Source organism: Chiloscyllium plagiosum, unplaced genomic scaffold (assembly GCF_037043375.1).
Source record: "Chiloscyllium plagiosum isolate Xiang-an unplaced genomic scaffold, Cpla_swu_hap1 HiC_scaffold_29, whole genome shotgun sequence".
Taxonomy (NCBI): Eukaryota; Metazoa; Chordata; class Chondrichthyes; order Orectolobiformes; family Hemiscylliidae; genus Chiloscyllium; species Chiloscyllium plagiosum.
In genome coordinates this window covers 31216244-31233168 of record NW_028270167.1, presented here as the reverse complement: position 1 = coordinate 31233168, position 16925 = coordinate 31216244, and positions in this window count along the sequence as shown.

Sequence of the window (16925 nt, the reverse complement as noted above, 5' to 3'; positions counted from 1 at the left end):
CTTCTCCCCCACCTCACCACGTTGGGGGAAATCCGGTTCGGTGTCCAGCCGCTCCTGCTCGGTCTGAAGGACCCTGCCCTCCGACATATCTACTCCTTCCGGCGCCAGGTATTTATCTGCTTGGCCCGGGAGGAGGTCACCGAGGGCACTTTCACCGTCCTCCATGAGGGCGTGGCCTACCGTGCCTTCTGGACGGCGGACGGTGTGCGGTGCCACCTGTGCCGCGAGGTGGGGCACATAAGGAAAAACTGCCCCACCCAAAAGGCTGCCCAGCCCGCGCCGTTGGCTGATGGTGGTGCCGCCGCACACACTCCCCCTCCCCCGAAGCCAACACCACAGGCCCCGGCACCGGAGGCTAAGCCAGGGGCTTGCAATGTTCCAGACTCTGGCAGGGAGGGGGGTGAGCGTCCGGCCGGCCAGAAGGCGCGGAAGAAGACGCGATGTGTCAGGCCTGCCCAAGGGGAGACCACACTATCCCCTTCCCCGGAACCTAGCCCACGACCTGCCCCGCCCCGGCACGACAATGCCCCTGCGGCCGTGCCAGCGTCGCCCCGGCGCGGGAACCCTGACCCCCAAACCCGTACCCGACCCTGGCCCCACTGACCCCACACCCACTCCCCACCCCCGTTAGAGAAACCCCTGTGGCATCAACACCTGCCCCTGGCGCTGCAACACTTGGCCCGGGGGCCCCCGAGCCAGAGCCCTGCCCCACACAGCCACACCCTGGCACTAACCTGGGGGGAACCACCGCTGCCCCACCTCCTGCAGTGATCGTGTCTCTGGGCCCCTGCCCGCCCACCCTCACCTGATAAACCAGGGGCAGGGCAGGAAGTGATACGGCTGACCCTCCCCACCCTGGCCACACCGCCTGTATTCCCCCAGCCAATCGTATTCCGGGAAAGGCTGGGAGGAGGGACCTCGGGCCCCATGACCACCAAGGCGGGCGGGGAGGGGAAGGTCCATAAAATCCCCCCTGCCCGCTTGGGGAAGAGGCACCGGCCCTTGGAGGGGAGAGACACTCCAGCAGCGCCCTGGCGGCGCTGCCCCTCTCCAGGGGATGAGCCAACGGTGCCTCTTGACTGTCCCGCACCGCGGCCCGACCTACCCAAACCCCAGGGGCTACAGCAGGGCCTCCTGCTGCCTCAATTCCTCCGGCCCCTGGGGAGGACTTTAACAACCACGAGGGCCGTGGTGTGGGCGACGACGGAGGATCCTCTACTGGGTCGTCGAGCGGTGGAGGGGAGGAAGGGGTTATCCTCGCTCCTCCCTCCCAGACTGTTTTTCCGGGGGCCTAGGCCATGGGGAGGACTTTTCCCCGAAGAGCTGGGTGTCCCGGCGTTGGGAGAGGAGCAGGGCCCTGAGCCTCTGCTGCCCGACAACCCGAACTCAGGGCGTTCCGGGAAAAGGGTGCGCCGAGGAAGGTACTGCCGGTGACCCTGGGGGTGGGGTGCGCCGGGGGTTTGAGGCCGGTTGGCGGCGCCGGACCAGCCCCCATCCTCTCGGTGGGGGAGGGGTCGGTGACCGAGGGCGACCTCCCGGAGGAGGATTTGGGATCGGTGGCGGACACCGGGGACGACGTGGACTCTGTCTGCAGTGACATTTACGAGTCCCAGGTGCCCCCCACCGATCTCCCCCTCATCCCCCTCGAGGAACTCCTGGAATTTAATCGAGGAATAGAGCCCAACTGGCGCTCGATCGCTGGAGCTCCTTTGAAAGAGTTTACTGGTCGGCCCACGCTGCCCGCCAGGCGCCTGGGCTCAATGTCAATGAGCAAAAGCGAGTCAGGTACTTCCTGGGGGCGCTCCTGGTGAGTGCGAGGGACTTCTGTGCCCCACCCTCGTCCTCCCTGTAAGTGTGTATATAGGTTTGTTAACTGTACTGGTGGTGGTTGCACAAAGCTTCCGACATGGAGACGATAGCCAGCCTCAACATCAACGGCAGCAGGGAGTCAGAGCGCAGAGTCCAGACCCTCTCGGTCCTTCGGGACGGGAGGTACGCGGTGTGCTTCCTGCAAGAAACTCACACTACCCCGGGAGACGAAGCCACCTGGCTCCTGGAGTGGCGAGGGGTGGGTCTACATGAGTCACCTCACCCACAGATCTGGCAGGGTGGCTATCCTGTTGGCCCCCCCATTTTCAGCCAGAGATCTTGGGGGTCAGGGAGCCAGTGCCAGGCCGTTTGCTTCACCTGACGGTTCGGCTGGGGGGCGCGGTGCTTCACTTGGTGAACGTCTACGCTCCCCTGGCCGGGCCGAGGCAAGCGAGCTTCTTCGAAGAAGTGTCCGCTCATCTCGCTTCCATCGACGAGAACCAGTGCGTCGTCCTCGGGGGAGATTTTAACTGCGTCCTCGAGGGCAGGGACCACGGCGGTGCCCGCACTGGCTGCGCGTCGGGGAAGAGGTTGGGGGACTTGGTCAAGTCCTTCGACCTGGTGGACGTCTGGCGGAATCTCCATCCCGACTCCATCGCCTTCACCTTCGTGAGGCCTGGGGTCGGAGCGTCCAGAATCGACCGCCTGTACGTTTCGCGGGCGTACGCCTCCTGTTTTCCGAAGGCCTCCATGCGGCAGGTGTCGTGCACGGACCACCACCTGGTGTGGGCGGAACTCCTTCCGTTCGGCGCCAGGCTGGGCTCCGCGTACTGGCACTTTAACAACCTGCTGCTGGAGGACGAGCGGTTCCGGGACTCGTTTCGTCGTTTCTGGGCCGGCTGGAGAAGGAAGCGGGGAAGCTTCCCCTCCCTGAGGCTATGGTGGGACGTGGGCAAGGCTCACGTCCGCGTCTTCTGTCAGGAGTACGCGAGGGGGTCGACGAAGAGGCGGAAATCCAGGATCCGGGAGTTGGAGAGGGAGTTGCTCGACCTGGAGTCACGCCTCGGTCAGCCCGACGCGGACCCGGCCCTGCGCGGGGCGTACGAAGAGAAGAAGGCCGCGCTCCGGGACCTGCAGCTCGTCGGGGCTCGGGGCGCGTACGTGAGGTCGCGGATCCAGCTCCTCCAGGACCTGGACCGCGGCTCCCCCTTCTTCTACTCGCTGGAAAAAAGGCGTGGCACCCGTCAGCAGCTCCTTGTGCTGCTGGCCGACGACGGGTCCCTCGTCTCGGATCCGGAGGGAGTCAGGGCCCACGTCCGGAACTATTACACGGCTCTGTTCTCTCCGGATCCGTCCAGCGAGGATGCTCGCAGAGTTCTGTGGGAGTACCTGCCGCAGCTCAGCCCAGAGGACGCCGGAAGGCTCGACGCTCCTGTCACCTTAGAGGAGCTGACCGGCGCCCTCGACCGGCTCTCGAGGGGCAAAACCCCGGGGCTGGACGGGCTGACTGTGGAGTTCTTCAGGGCGTTCTGGGACGTCCTGGGGAGTGACTACGCACAGGTCCTGGGGGAGTGTCTAAATGCCGGACTGCTGCCCCTTTCTTGGCGCAGGGCAGTCATCGTCCTGCTGCCAAAGAAGGGGGACCTTCGTTCTTTGAAGAACTGGCGTCCGGTCTCCCTCCTCAGCACGGATTACAAAATCTTTGCCAGGGTGTTGTCTTCTCGCCTGGCCTCCGTGCTGGCCCACATGATTCACCCGGACCAGTCCTACACGGTCCCGGGCTGGAGGATACACGATAACGTCCACCTGGTCCGGGACCTGATCCATTTCTGTCGACGGGCTGGTCTGCCGAGCGCCTTCCGGTCTCTCGACCAGGAGAAGGCGTTCGACAGGGTCGATCACGAGTACCTGCTCGGGACTCTGCGGGCATTCGCGTTCGGGACGCAGTTCGTCGCCCGGATCCGACTTTTGTACGCCGCCGCAGAGTGTCTGGTTAAAGTTAACGGGTCCCTGACGGCGCCCCTTCGCTTCGGGAGAGGAGTGCGTCAAGGCTGCCCCCTGTCCGGCCAGCTGTATTCCCTGTGCGTGGAGCCTTTCCTGCGCCTCTTGCGGAGGAGGTTGTCGGGCTGGTTCTGCGCGGCGCGGGCACGGGGGTGGTCCTCTCGGCCTACGCCGACGACGTGCTCCTCACTTTCACCGACCCGGCTGACCTGGGGAGGATGCGCGAGTGCCAGGCCGTGTACTCGGCGGCGTCTTCCGCCAGGATCAACTGGGCCAAATGTTCTGGACTACTGGTCGGCCCGTGGCGGGTGGACTCTCTGCCGGAGGAATTACGGGGGTTCAGCTGGAGTACCACCCATCTCCTCTACCTGGGGGTCTACCTCGGCCCGGCTGAGGAATCCTGGCCGGCCAACTGGCAGGAGCTGGAGGCCAAAGTCTCGGCTCGCCTAGGCCGCTGGACAGGACTGCTCCGAGTGCTATCTTACAGGAGTCGAGTGCTGGTCATAAACCAGCTGGTGGCCGCCATGCTGTGGTACCGGCTGGTCACTTTGGTCCCTCCTCCTGGCTTTGTCGCTGACATCCAGAGAACGTTGGTCGATTTCTTCTGGGACAAAAAGATGCACTGGGTCGCCGCGCAGATTCTGAGTCTCCCTATTGAGGAGGGCGGTCAGTCGCTGGTGTGCGTCCGCACCCAGGTCGCGACGTTCCGCCTTCAGACCTTGCAGCGATACCTTTACGTCGAGCCTCCTCCTGGGTGGTGCGCCCTGGCGACGTATTTTTTCCGCCAGGTGCGTAACCTCAACTACGACACGCAGCTCCTGTTCGTCGACCGTGACGGTTTGGAGGTCGCCCTCAAGACGCTGCCTGTCTTTTACCAGGACCTGATCACTGTCTGGAACATGGTCGAATCGCGTCGCGCCTACCCTCCCGCTGGAGTAGCGGCTGTCGTCAGGGAGCCGTTGCTCAGGAATCCGCACCTCCGTACTCGCGGGTTCGAGTGGCTGTCGGAGGGGAGGGCCGCGGCGGCGAGGGTGACCAGGGTCGGGGACGTGCTGGCTGCCGGGGGCCTGGGCTGGACGCTGCCGCAGGACATAGCAGGCAGGGCAGCGGTAGACGTCCAGTACGTGGCCACCGCCATCCGACGCCTTAAAACGGCGGTGCTCGGACCCGACGTAGTGCACCAGTTGGAGGACGCTCAGGTGTGCGGTGGGATCCCGTCCGCGCTCACCCCAGCCCGGACGGAATTTCACATTGGCCCCAAGGTCCCGTACTTCCCGCGGGAGCCTGTGCCCCACAACCTGAGCTGCCTCCGAAATTTTAATTTTGTTTTGTTTAAAGAAATAAAAAGAAGAGCCCTGTACCGACTGCTGCTGCACACCGTCCACCTCTTCTCCCTCATCCACCGTCCGGACACGCCTTGGCGTGCCCATTTGCCACCGGGCGGTGGGGATCCCCAGTGGAGGGCTCTCTACACGGGAATCCTCCCCCTTTCTCTCGGGGATCTGGGGTGGAGGGTGCTGCACGCAGCAGTCCCCTGCAACCGCAGATTGCGGTGGTTCACGGACTCCCAGCCCAACTGCTTGTTCTGTGGCGCTGTGGAGTCCGTGGACCATGTATATATTGGGTGTGGGCGTTTGCACTCCCTTTTTGATTTCCTGAAAAACCTTCTCCTCTGTTTTTGGCTGCACTTCAGTCCCACGCTCCTGATCTTTGGGCACCCGGTACGGAGGAAGGAGGGCAGGTCTGAAGACCTCCTCGTGGGTCTGCTCCTGGGCCTGGCCAAACTGGCCATCAACAGGTCCAGGCAGCGGGCCGTGGAGGGGGTCGTTAGGGCCGACTGCCTGCCCCTCTTCCGCGGTTACGTTAGAGCCCGGGTGTCCTTGGAGAAGGAGCACGCGGTGTCCACCAACACCCTGGAGTTGTTCAGGGAGAGGTGGGCGCCGCAGGGAGTGGAGTGCATCATTTCTCCCTCTAACTCTATTTTGATTTAGTCCCTCCCCTCCCCTTCACTGTTTTGATCACACAGCACTGTCCCTTGATGAGAAGGGCAGTGCTTGTCACTGGCCACCCAGGTGTTTTCCTATCTTCCTGGTGGTGGAAATTGAATAAAGATTGGTGCACTTTGTGTCTTCCACTGTGTCTCACACCTGCACACACACACCATGGGTGCTGGGGGAAAAAAAATAATAATAAGCACTACTGCAGTTAGGTGGTAGTGTGGGGGTTAAAGGGAGAAAAAAAAAACAGGAGATTTCCCTTTGATGTGAAGGGCAGGGCTTGTCACTGGCCACCCGGGTGTTTTCCTATCTTCCTGGTGGTGGAAATTGAATAAAGATTCGTGCACTTTGTGTCTTTCACTGTGTCTCACACCTGCACACACACACCATGGGTGCTGGGGAAAAAAAATAAGCACTACCGCAGTTAGGTGGTAGTGTGGGGGTTAAAAAAGAAAGGGGGAAAAAAAGAAAGAAAAAAAAATATAAACAGGAGTGAGTAAGAGAATATAAACAGGAGTGTGAGTAAGAAAAAAAAAGGAAGAGAAAAAAAATTAAAATAAAATGGTGTCTCTTTTTTTAAGGAGAGTCCTTACACATACACTCAAATTCAGCAAATACCCGGGTGGCCAGTGAAAAAAAAAAGGTAAAATGGTGTCTCTACCGCAGTTAGGCAGTAGTGTGGGAGGAAAAAAGAAGAAAAAAATAAACAGAAGTGTTAGAGACTCTGGAAAAAAAAGGAAGAACAGGAGATTTCCCTTTGATGTGAAGGGCAGTGCTTGTCACTGGCCACCCGGGTGTTTTCCTATCTTCCTGGTGGTGGAAATTGAATAAAGATTGGTGCACTTTGTCTTCCACTGTGTCTCACACCTGCACATACACACCATGGGTGCTGGGGATAAAATAAGCACTACCGCACTTAGGTGGTAGTGTGGGGGGTCAAAAAAAAAGAAAAAAAAAAGAAAAGAAAAAAAAAAGAACAGGAGATTTCCCTTTGATGTGAAGGGCAGTGTGTGTCACTGGCCACCCGGGTGTTTGCCTATTGTGAGTGTATGTGTAAGGACTCTCCTTGAAGGCGACTATCCCTAGACCAGCTGCCCTACAGAGAGAAGGAGAAGGAGAGACCAGCACTCCCACTGCTGGTCTCTGGGACCCTGCCCAGACTTGCCTCAGCTGTTGCTGCTTGGGGCCTACCTCACTGCTGCTGCCTGGGACTTGCCTTGGGGCCCTCCCAGGACCTCCACCACTGCTGCTGTTACTAGAGGCCCACCTCCACTGCTGCTGCCTGAGACTCAATTTTGGGGCTGCCTGGAACTTGCCTCGGGGACTCTCTCCAACAGGTCTGCCCCCACCACTGTGACCAAGGGCCTGCCCAGGACTTGCCAGAGGCCTGCCTCCACTGCTGCTGTTGTCTGAGGCCTGCCTCCAACCACTGCTGCCTGGGACTTGCCTTGGACCCCTCCCCAGGACCTCCATTGCTGCTGCCTGGGACTCAATTTTGGGGCTGCCTGGGACTTGCCTTGGGGACTCTCCCCAACAGGTCTGCCCCCACACTGCGACCGAAGGCCTACCGTAGACTCGCCTGAGGCCTGCCTCCACCGCTGCTGTTGTCCGAGGCCGGTCTCCACCGTCGCTGCTGCTGCCTGGGGCGTAACATTCGGCAGCAGAGTATGGCGAGCCCGAAGGTCGCGGGGCCCAGCCGCACCTACGCCGGGGTAGCCGCTGCCTTGGGCTCGGCTGTCCCAACCCCGGCTGCGACGTCGACTCCCTTCAGGCACCTGACCAAACGCCTGGGGGTCAAGGCCTATCCCCACCCCAACATGACCATCGAGGCCTGCAGCAAGGCCATGGCTAGTGTGGTCGGCCCACTGGCCATCGTCGCTGCGGCCCGCATGTACGGGAAGGCCGTCTTCTTCCTGAAGACCGAGCAGGCGGTCCACCTGGCCGTGGAGAGGGGGCTCGCTGTGGGCGGGACACATTTGCCCGTCGACCCTCTGGAGGTTATGGCCCAGAGGGTCGTGATCTCCAATGTCCCGCCCTTCATTGCCAGCGAGCTCCTTCTCCCCCACCTCGCCACCCTGGGGGAAATCCGGTCGGGTGTCCAGCCGCTCCTGCTCGGTCTGAAGGACCCTGCCCTCCGACACGTTTACTCCTTCCGGCGCCAGGTGTTCATTTGCCTGGCCCGGGTGGAGGTCACCGAGGGCTCATTTACTGTCCTCCATGAGGGCGCGGCCTATCCCGCCTTCTGGACGGCGTGCGGTGCCACCTGTGCCGCGAGGTGGGGCACATAAGAAAAAACTGCCCCACCCAGAAAGCCGCCCAGCCCACACCAACGGCTGATGGTGGTGCCGCCGCACCCACTCCCCCTCCCCCGAAGTCAACACCACAGGCCCCGGCACCGGAGGCTAAGCCAGAGGCTTCCAATGCTCCAGCCTCTGGCAGGGAGGGGGGTGAGCGTCCGGCAGGCCAGAAGGCGCAGAAAAAGACGCGACGCGTCAGGCCCGCCCACGGGGAGACCACCCTATCCCCTTCCCCGGAACCTAGCCCACGACCTACCCCGCCCCGGCACGACAATGCCCCTGCGGCCGTGCCAGCGTCGCCCCGGCGCGGGGCCCCGGCGCGGGACCCCTGACCCTCAAACCCCCGAACCTGTACCTGACCCTGACCCCACTGACACTACACCCACTCCCCACCCCGATGGAGAAACCCCTCAGGCTTTAACACCCGACCCTGGCGCCGTGACACCTGGCCCAGGGGCCCCTGAGCCCGAGCCCCGCCAAACCCAGCCACGCCCTGGCACTAACCTGGGGGGAACCACCGCTGGTCCACCTCCTGCAAGGGCCGTGTCTCCGGGCCCCGGAGGGGGAACCGGGCCCCTGCCCCGCCCCGCCCCGCCCGCCCTCACCTGATAAACCCGGGGCGGGGCAGGAAGTGACACGGCTGGCACTCCCCACCCTGGCCACGCCCCCTGTCTTCCCCCAGCCATTCGTATTCCTGGAAAGGCGGGGGGGTGGGACCCCGGGCCCCGTGACCACCGAGGCGGGCGGGGAGGGGAAGACCCATAAATCCCCCCCGGTCTCTCTGGGGAAGAGGCACCGGCCCTCGGAGGGGAGGGACTCTCCTGCAGCACGCCGGCGGTGCTGCCCCTCTCCGGGGGACGAGCCAACGGTGCCCCTCGACTGTCCCGCACTGCGGCCCGACTCGCCCAAACCCCCGGAGGCTACAGCAGGGCCTCCTGCTGCCTCGACTCCTCCGGCCCCTGGGGAGCACCTCGATAACCACGAGGGCCGTGGTGCGGGCGACGACGGAGGACCCTCTGCTGGGTCGTCGAGCGGTGGAGGGGAGGAGGGTGTTATCCTCGCTCCTCCCTCCCAGACTGTTTTTCCGGGGGCCTTGGCCCTGGGGGATGACCTTTTCCTGGGGGATGACCTTTTCCCCGAGGAGCCAGGCGTCCCGGTGTCGGGAGAGGAGCGGGGCCCCGAGCCTCTGCTGCCCGACGACCCGAACTCTGGGCGTTCCGGGAAGGGGTGCGCCGAGGAAGGTACCGCCGGTGACCCTGGGGGTGGGGTTGCCGGGGGTTTGAGGCCGGTTGGCGGCGCCGGACCAGCCCCCATCCTCTCGGTGGGGGAGGGGTCGGTGACCGAGGGCGACCACCCGGAGGAGGGTTCGGGATCGGTGGCGGACACCGGGGACGACGCGGACTCCGTCTGCAGTGACTTTTTTGAGTCCCAGGTGCCCCCCACCGATCTCTCCCTCATCCCCCTCGAGGAACTCTGGGAATTTGTCGAGGAAACCTCGGGGTCGCCGGGATAGAGCCCAACTGGCGCTCGACCGCTGGAGCTCTTTCGAAAAAGTTTACTGGTCGACCCTCGCTGCTCGCCAGGCGCCTGGGCTCGACATTAACGAGCGAAAGCGAGTCAGGTACTTCCTGGGGGCACTCCTGGTGAGGGCGAGGGACTTCAGTGCCCCTCCCTCGTCCTCCCTGTAAATATATACATGGGCTTGTTAATTGTCCTGGTGGTGGTTGCACAAAGCTTCCGACATGGAGACGACTATAGCCAGCCTCAACATCAACGGCAGCAGGGAGTTGCAGCGCAGATTCCAGACCCTCTCGGTCCTTCGGGACGGGAGGTATGCGGTGTGCTTCCTGCAAGAAACCCACACTACCCCGGGAGACGAAGCCACCTGGCTCCTGGAGTGGCGAGGGGGGGTCTACATGAGTCACCTCACCCGCAGATCTGGCAGGGTGGCTATCCTGTTGGCCCCGCATTTTCAGCCGGAGATCTTGGGGGTCAGGGAGCCGGTGCCAGGCCGTTTGCTTCACCTGACGGTTCGGCTGGGGGGCGCGGTGCTTCACTTGGTGAACGTCTACGCTCCCCTGGCCGGGCCGAGGCAAGCAAGCTTCTTCGAAGTGTCCGCTCATCTCGCTTCCATCGACGAGAACCAGTGCTTCGTCCTCGGGGGAGACTTTAACTGCGTCCTCGAGGGCAGGGACCACGGCGGTGCCCGCACTGGCTGCGCGTCGGGGAAGAGGTTGGGGGACTTGGTCAAGTCCTTCAACCTGGTGGATGTCTGGCGGAATCTCCATCCCGACTCCATCGCCTTCACCTTCGTGAGGCCTGGGGTCGGAGCGTCCAGAATCGACCGCCTGTACGTTTCAGTGGGCGTACGCCTCCTGTTTTCCGAATGCCTCCACGCGGCAGGTGTCGTGCACAGACTATCACCTGGTGTGGGGGGGAACTCCTTCCGTTCGGCGCCAGGCTCGGCTCCGCGTACTGGCACTTTGACAACCTGCTGCTGGAGGACGAGCGGTTCCGGGACTCGTTTCGTCGTTTCTGGGCCGGCTGGAGAAGGAAGCGGGGAAGCTTCCCCTCCCTGAGGCTATGGTGGGATGTGGGCAAGGCTCACGTCCGCATCTTCTGTCAGGAGTACGCGAGGGGGTCGACGAAGAGGCGGAAATCTAGGATCGGGGAGTTGCTCGACCTGGAGTCACGCCTCGGTCAGCCCGACGCGGACCCGGCCCTGCGCGGGGCGTACGAAGAGAAGACGACCGCGCTCCGGGACCTGCAGCTCGTCGGGGCTCGGGGCGCGTACGTGAGGTCGCGAATCCAGCTCCTCCAGGACCTGGACCGCGGCTCCCCCTTCTTCTACTCGCTGGAAATAAGGCATGGCACCTGTCAGCAGCTCCTTGTGCTGCTGGCCGACGATGGGTCCCTCGTCTCGGATCCAGTGGGCATCAGGGCCCACGTCTGAAACTATTACATGGCTCTGTTCTCTCCGGATCTGTCCAGCGAGGATGCTCGCAGAGTTCTGTGGGAGGACCTGCCGCAGCTCCCCGGAGGATGCCGGAAGGCTCGACGCTCCCGTCACTTTAGAGGAGCTGACCGGCGCCCTCGACCGGCTCTCGAGGTGCAAAACCCCGGGGCTGGACGGGCTGACTGTGGAGTTCTTCAGGGCGTTCTGGGGAGCGACTACGCATAGGTCATGGGGGAGTGTCTAAATGCCGGAGAGCTGCCCCTTTCTTGGCGCAGGGCGGTCATCGTCCTGCTGCCAAAGAAGGGGGACCTTTGTTCTTTAAAGAACTGGTGTCCGGTCTCCCTCCTCAGCACGGACTAAAATCTTTGCCAGGGTGTTGTCTTCTCGCCTGGCTTCAGTGCTGGCCCACATGATTCACACGGACCAGTCCTACACGGTCCCGGGCCGGAGGATACACGACAACGTCCACCTGGTCCGGGACCTGATCCATTTCTGTCGACGGGCTGGTCTGCCGAGCGCCTTCCTGTCTCTCGACCAGGAGAAGGCGTTCGACAGGATCGATCACGAGTACCTGCTCGGGACTCTGCAGGCATTCGGGTTCGGGACGAAGTTCGTCGCCCGGATCCGACTTTTGTACACCGCCGCAGAGTGTCTGGTTAAAGTTAACGGGTCCCTGATGGCGCCCCTTCGCTTCGGGAGAGGAGTGCGTCAAGGCTGCCCCCTGTCCGGCCAGCTGTATTCCCTGTGCGTGGAGCCTTTCCTGCGCCTCTTGCGGAGGAGGTTGTCGGGGCTGGTTCTGCGCGGCACGGGGGCGGTCCTCTCGGCCTACGCCGACGACGTGCTCCTCACTTTCACCGACCCGGCTGACCTGGGGAGGATGCGTGAGTGCCAGGCTGTGTACTCGGCGGCGTCTTCCGCCGGGATCAACTGGGCCAAATGTTCCGGACTACTGGTCGGTCCGTGGTGGGTGGACTCTCTGCTGGAGGAGTTATGGGGGTTCAGCTGGAGTACCACCCATCTCCTCTACCTGGGGGTCTACCTCAGCCCGGCTGAGGAATCCTGGCCGGCTAACTGGCAGGAGCTGGAGGCCAAAGTCTCGGCTCGCCTAGGCCGCTGTACAGGACTGCTCCGAGTGCTATCTTACAGGAGTCGAGTGCTGGTCATAAACCAGCTGGTGTCCGCCCTGCTGTGGTACCGGCTGGTCACTTTGGTCCCTCCTCCTGGCTTTGTCGCTGACATCCAGAGAAGGTTGGTAGGCTGTCCCGAAAGCCAGAGTGTGGGTAGGCCACCCTGATGCCAGTCGCCCCGAGAGCCAGATGGTGGGTAGGCCGTTCTGGGCGCTGGCGTCCCAAGAAGAGGTAATCGGGACCGGCTGTCCCAGAGGTGGTCGAAAGGTGTCAGAGTAGCCGAGAGCGCGTAGGGGCAGGCTGAGATCCGGAAGGCTTGTGAGCTACCCTGCACACCGTCTCCCCAGGGAAGTGGGCGGGCTGTCCTAGAGGTGGCCGGAAGGTGTGCCAGGATAGCCCACTGGCCAGATGGCACATTGGGGTGGGTGAGAGCCCAATGGTATGTAGGGGCAGGCTGAGAGCCAGAAGGCAGGTAGTCACCCTCAGTGCTGTCACCCTGGGCAGGTACCGGAGTGGGCTGTCCTAGAGGTGGTCGCAAGTTGCTGAGGGTGGTTAGTGAAGCCGGAAGGTAGGTAGGCCGTTCTGACTGCTGTCTCCCCGGGCGGGCTGCCCTAGAGGTGGTCGAAAGGTGGGATGGACAGACATAGGTGCGGGCTGCCTTAGAGTGGCCAGAAGGTGGGAGGGACAGGGGCTTGCTGGGTCTGTATGGTATGCACTTTTTATGTAACTGGGTTGCCCTTGTGTACAAATGTCATTGCCACTGTCTTTTTATGGGAAACTGGGATTGGAGGTTTGTCCTCATCCTCCTGTAAACTGGTTGAACGGTAGGGTTTGGGGCCTGGCTTTGCTGCTCCTCTTCCCTGTAAAATTGCTGTTATATACAGCTGTAAGTGTTAACTGTTTTTTTGTAAACTGTTTTATAATTTGTTTAATGAAGTAATAAAAAAAACGGAGTGTCACCCTGGCGTTTTTCAAGGAGTGGAGTGCATTATTTCCCCCTCCAACTCTTTTGATTTGATCCCTGCCCTCCCCTTCACTGTTTGATCACACAGCATTGCCCTTTGATGCAAAGGGCACTGCTTGTCACTGGCCACGTGGCTGTTTCCTTTCTTCCTGGTGGTGGAAACTGAATAAAGATTCGTGCACCTTGTGTGTCTCTCACTGTCTCACACCTGCACACACACACCATGGGTCCTGGGGGAAAAGGGAAACAAACAAAAATGACAAAAGAAGAACAGGAGTGTCAGGTGTCTTGGGCACTCAAAGCTGGTGCTGAAGGAGCTGGATCAGGGTCAAAGACTCTCTGCATGTAAATAAGGGTTGATGGGGTATCAGCCTCTGGAGGAAGCAGAGGTTACCAGATGTACGCAGGGCAGCCGAAAGTGTGCCAAACCTGCGGGACGTCAGGCCACATGGCGGCGGTGGATTGTAAGGTGGTCGTCTGTTGAAACTGCAAGAAGGAAGGCCACCCGATCAAGGAATGTAAAGAGGCCAAGAACTGTAATCTGTGCGGAGAGAATCTTTGGGAAAAGGAGAGGGCGGATCCTATCGAGCGGTTCCCTGAGCAGACTGTCAAAGTCATTTGGCAGAATGCCTCATCACCAGAACTTTCCAACAAGCACCAAGACATGGTTTGGCTGGTGGTGAGAAGGGCTCTGCCTGTGAGAACCTTCATGCACGCCCAGACTCAGCCACACTGCATGCTGCCCTCGAAGCGGCTGCGGGGGGGAGAACGAGACTGTCACACCTCCTTCTGGAATGTGCCTATGCAGAAGAAGTCTGGTGAGGAATGCAGTGGTGTTTGTCGAAGTTCGTCCTGAGCATCACCATGACGTGGGACTCTGTGCTCTACGGTCTGTTCCCCGGGACGCACACCGAAACGACCATCAACTGTGCCTGGAGGATCATCAACTCTGAAGTTCGCTGTCTGGGTGGTCCGAAACCTGTTGATCTTCCAGCTGAAGGAGTTGACCCCGACTGAGTGTTGCAGACTGGCACATTCCAAGGTCCAGGACTACGTGTTGTGGGACATGCTGAAGCTTGGGGCAGCTGCCGCCAAGGCGCGGTGGGGAAAGACCACCCTGTAACATCTGCCTGTCTGAGAAGAACAGGGGGCCCACGCAGTCATTTGGGCTCTGCTGATGCCTCAGCTAAATATATGGATATATGATTGATAAATGTACAGACCTGTATATAAAAATGATAAATTCTGATCTCTGTATGGAAGTGTTTACATATGTATGGCATGACCAACTGTACAGACCAAATTATTTTATGAATAAAGTATATTTATGAAATAAAAAAAAAATCAGCCTCTGTTGAGTTATTTCTGATGATACCAGTTCAAACAGGTCCTGGAGTTTCTTATACTGAAAGAGGAAACTGTCACTACAGCACAGTGAGGCAGCATGCCCATACAATAGTTATCTTGAGAGACAGTACTTGACCACATCTCATGAATATTAAAATAAAACCCAACTACCTTCTTTTTTCCTCTCTGGATTTGCCATTTTGATCAGTAGTGCTGATTTCCCAATTGAAATGTTAACTCGATAAGTTAATTCAAAGCTCACTTTTATTGAAAGAATTTGGAGAAATATTGATGAATGATTCAGACAGCCAATTACCTCGGACTCATTTCTCTTCAATGTAAAGTTGATTTTAAAATATTATATTTTAAATCATCCTATCAGTTTTTTAAATGTCTTATTCTTTCTGCAGATTCCATTTTTGCTTCTGAATTTAATTTGCACATATATTAGATTCACACCTACACCAAGAACAGCTGATAACGGCTACAGCAGTGCATGAGCGGGTTTGTTCAGAAATGCCTGCTATTGTTAGGTGCTGAGAGGAAACAAAGTTTATCGTTTGTGGATACAGAGAAAGAGAAATTAAGAATGAGACAATTTGAGCTAAAGGAAAGAATGCCAGAAGAGTATGAAGCACATATAGAGAGCAGACAGAGGAAAAAAAAAGAGAGAGAATGCGAAGCTTAAGTGGTAAAGAGGAAGAGATAAATGAGAAAAGGAAGATAGGAAAATGAGAAAAGGAGGAAGGAAGCAATTATTCGTGAGAATGCCCGTAGAGATGAGGAGTGTTAGTGAGGCAGAGAAAATTGGAGTGGTGTCTTTGAATACTCATATCAAATCTCTTCAAAGTTGTGGGTCTAGACTAAATAGAAGAGGAAAAACTGATCCTATTAAGAGAAAGGATAAAAATCAGAGAGCTCAGAGCTAAGGAAAACAGCAAAAGGAATGATAACATGACAATAGACAATAGGTGCAGGAGTAGGCCATTCTGCCCTTTGAGCCTGCATCACCATTCAATATGATCATCCTTAAATCAGTATCCTGTTCCTGCCTTATCTCCATAACCCTTGATTCCACTATCCTTGAGAGCTCTATCCAACTCTTTCTTTAATGATTCCAGAGACTGAGCCTCCACTGCCCTCTGGGGCAGAGCATTCCACACAGCCACCACTCTCTGGGTGAAGAAGTTTCTCCTCATCTGTCCTAAAATGGTCTACCCCGTATTTTTAAGCTGTGTCCTCTGGTTCGGGGGGGGGGGGGGAAACATTTTTTTTGTGCAGTGATTCGGAGGATAGGAATTGTTGAATAAGGTGATGTTTCTGAACAAGTTCATGTTGGAGGCAATATTCAGCTCCACTCAGCTGAGGCTGTCCTACTGGCTAGTGCTGGGATAAAACAGAAAATCTCAATCTCATGGATGTAGACGTCTATCCCATCTCCTCAATCTCAGTAACAAGGAGCTGATGTAACTTGAAGAGAGTTGTTAACATGCAGTAAACTACATCTTGGTAAGAGAATGCCTTTTTTTAAGACTCAGTAGCCTTTGATTCGCTAACACTGATTAGTGTTAGGCCAATAGAACCAATGAAAAGAGAGAAGCTTGGTGACATCATCCCCTACCACAGTACCCCACGGTGATCAGCAGTGGGCATTATTTCTTAACATCACAGAGTACAGAGTTATAAAATCCATAGGACCCTGAAAGAAAATTCCAGAAGACCTAAGAGTTGACAGTTTCAAAGATACATCACTTTAAGAACTATTGATATTAAGCAGTAACAAAAAGAGCTTGATGGGCGGCACAGTGGTTAGCACTGCTGCCTCACAGCGCCGGAGACCCGGGTTCAATTCCTGCCTCAGGCGGGAATTTGCACGTTCTCCCAGTGTCTGCGTGGGTTTCCTCCGGGTGCTCCGGTTTCCTCCCACAGTCCAAAGATGTGCAGATCAGGTGAATTGGCCATGCTAAATTGCCCGTAGTGTTAGGTAAAGGGGTAAATGTAGGGGAATGGGTGGGTTGCGCTTCGGCGGGTCGGTGTGGACTTGTTGGGCCGAAGGGCCTGTTTCCACACTGTAATGTAATGTAATCTAATCTAATCTAATCTAATCTAATAAATAAGCTTCAGCAGGGGAGAAGGCAGGATGTCAGGCTAAAACATTTCCTTACCAGCTCTGAAGGAAACAAAAAATAGAGTAGGCTTCAGGAGCTTAAGATGTGTCTCACCTTACAGTTACAGACATCATTGGAAAGTGAGGATCTGTGGGAGTATTCCTGGTTAGGAGGTTCACCTAGAAAGTGAAGGAATCAGAGCTGTGTGATTGAAGTGACAAAAACCTCTATTGGGCAAGGGGATAAACTAATTATCAGAGCAAAAAAAAAGGAGTTTTTTTAAAAAAGTGCCAAAAGGTCATGAGGATTGTTGCTACCA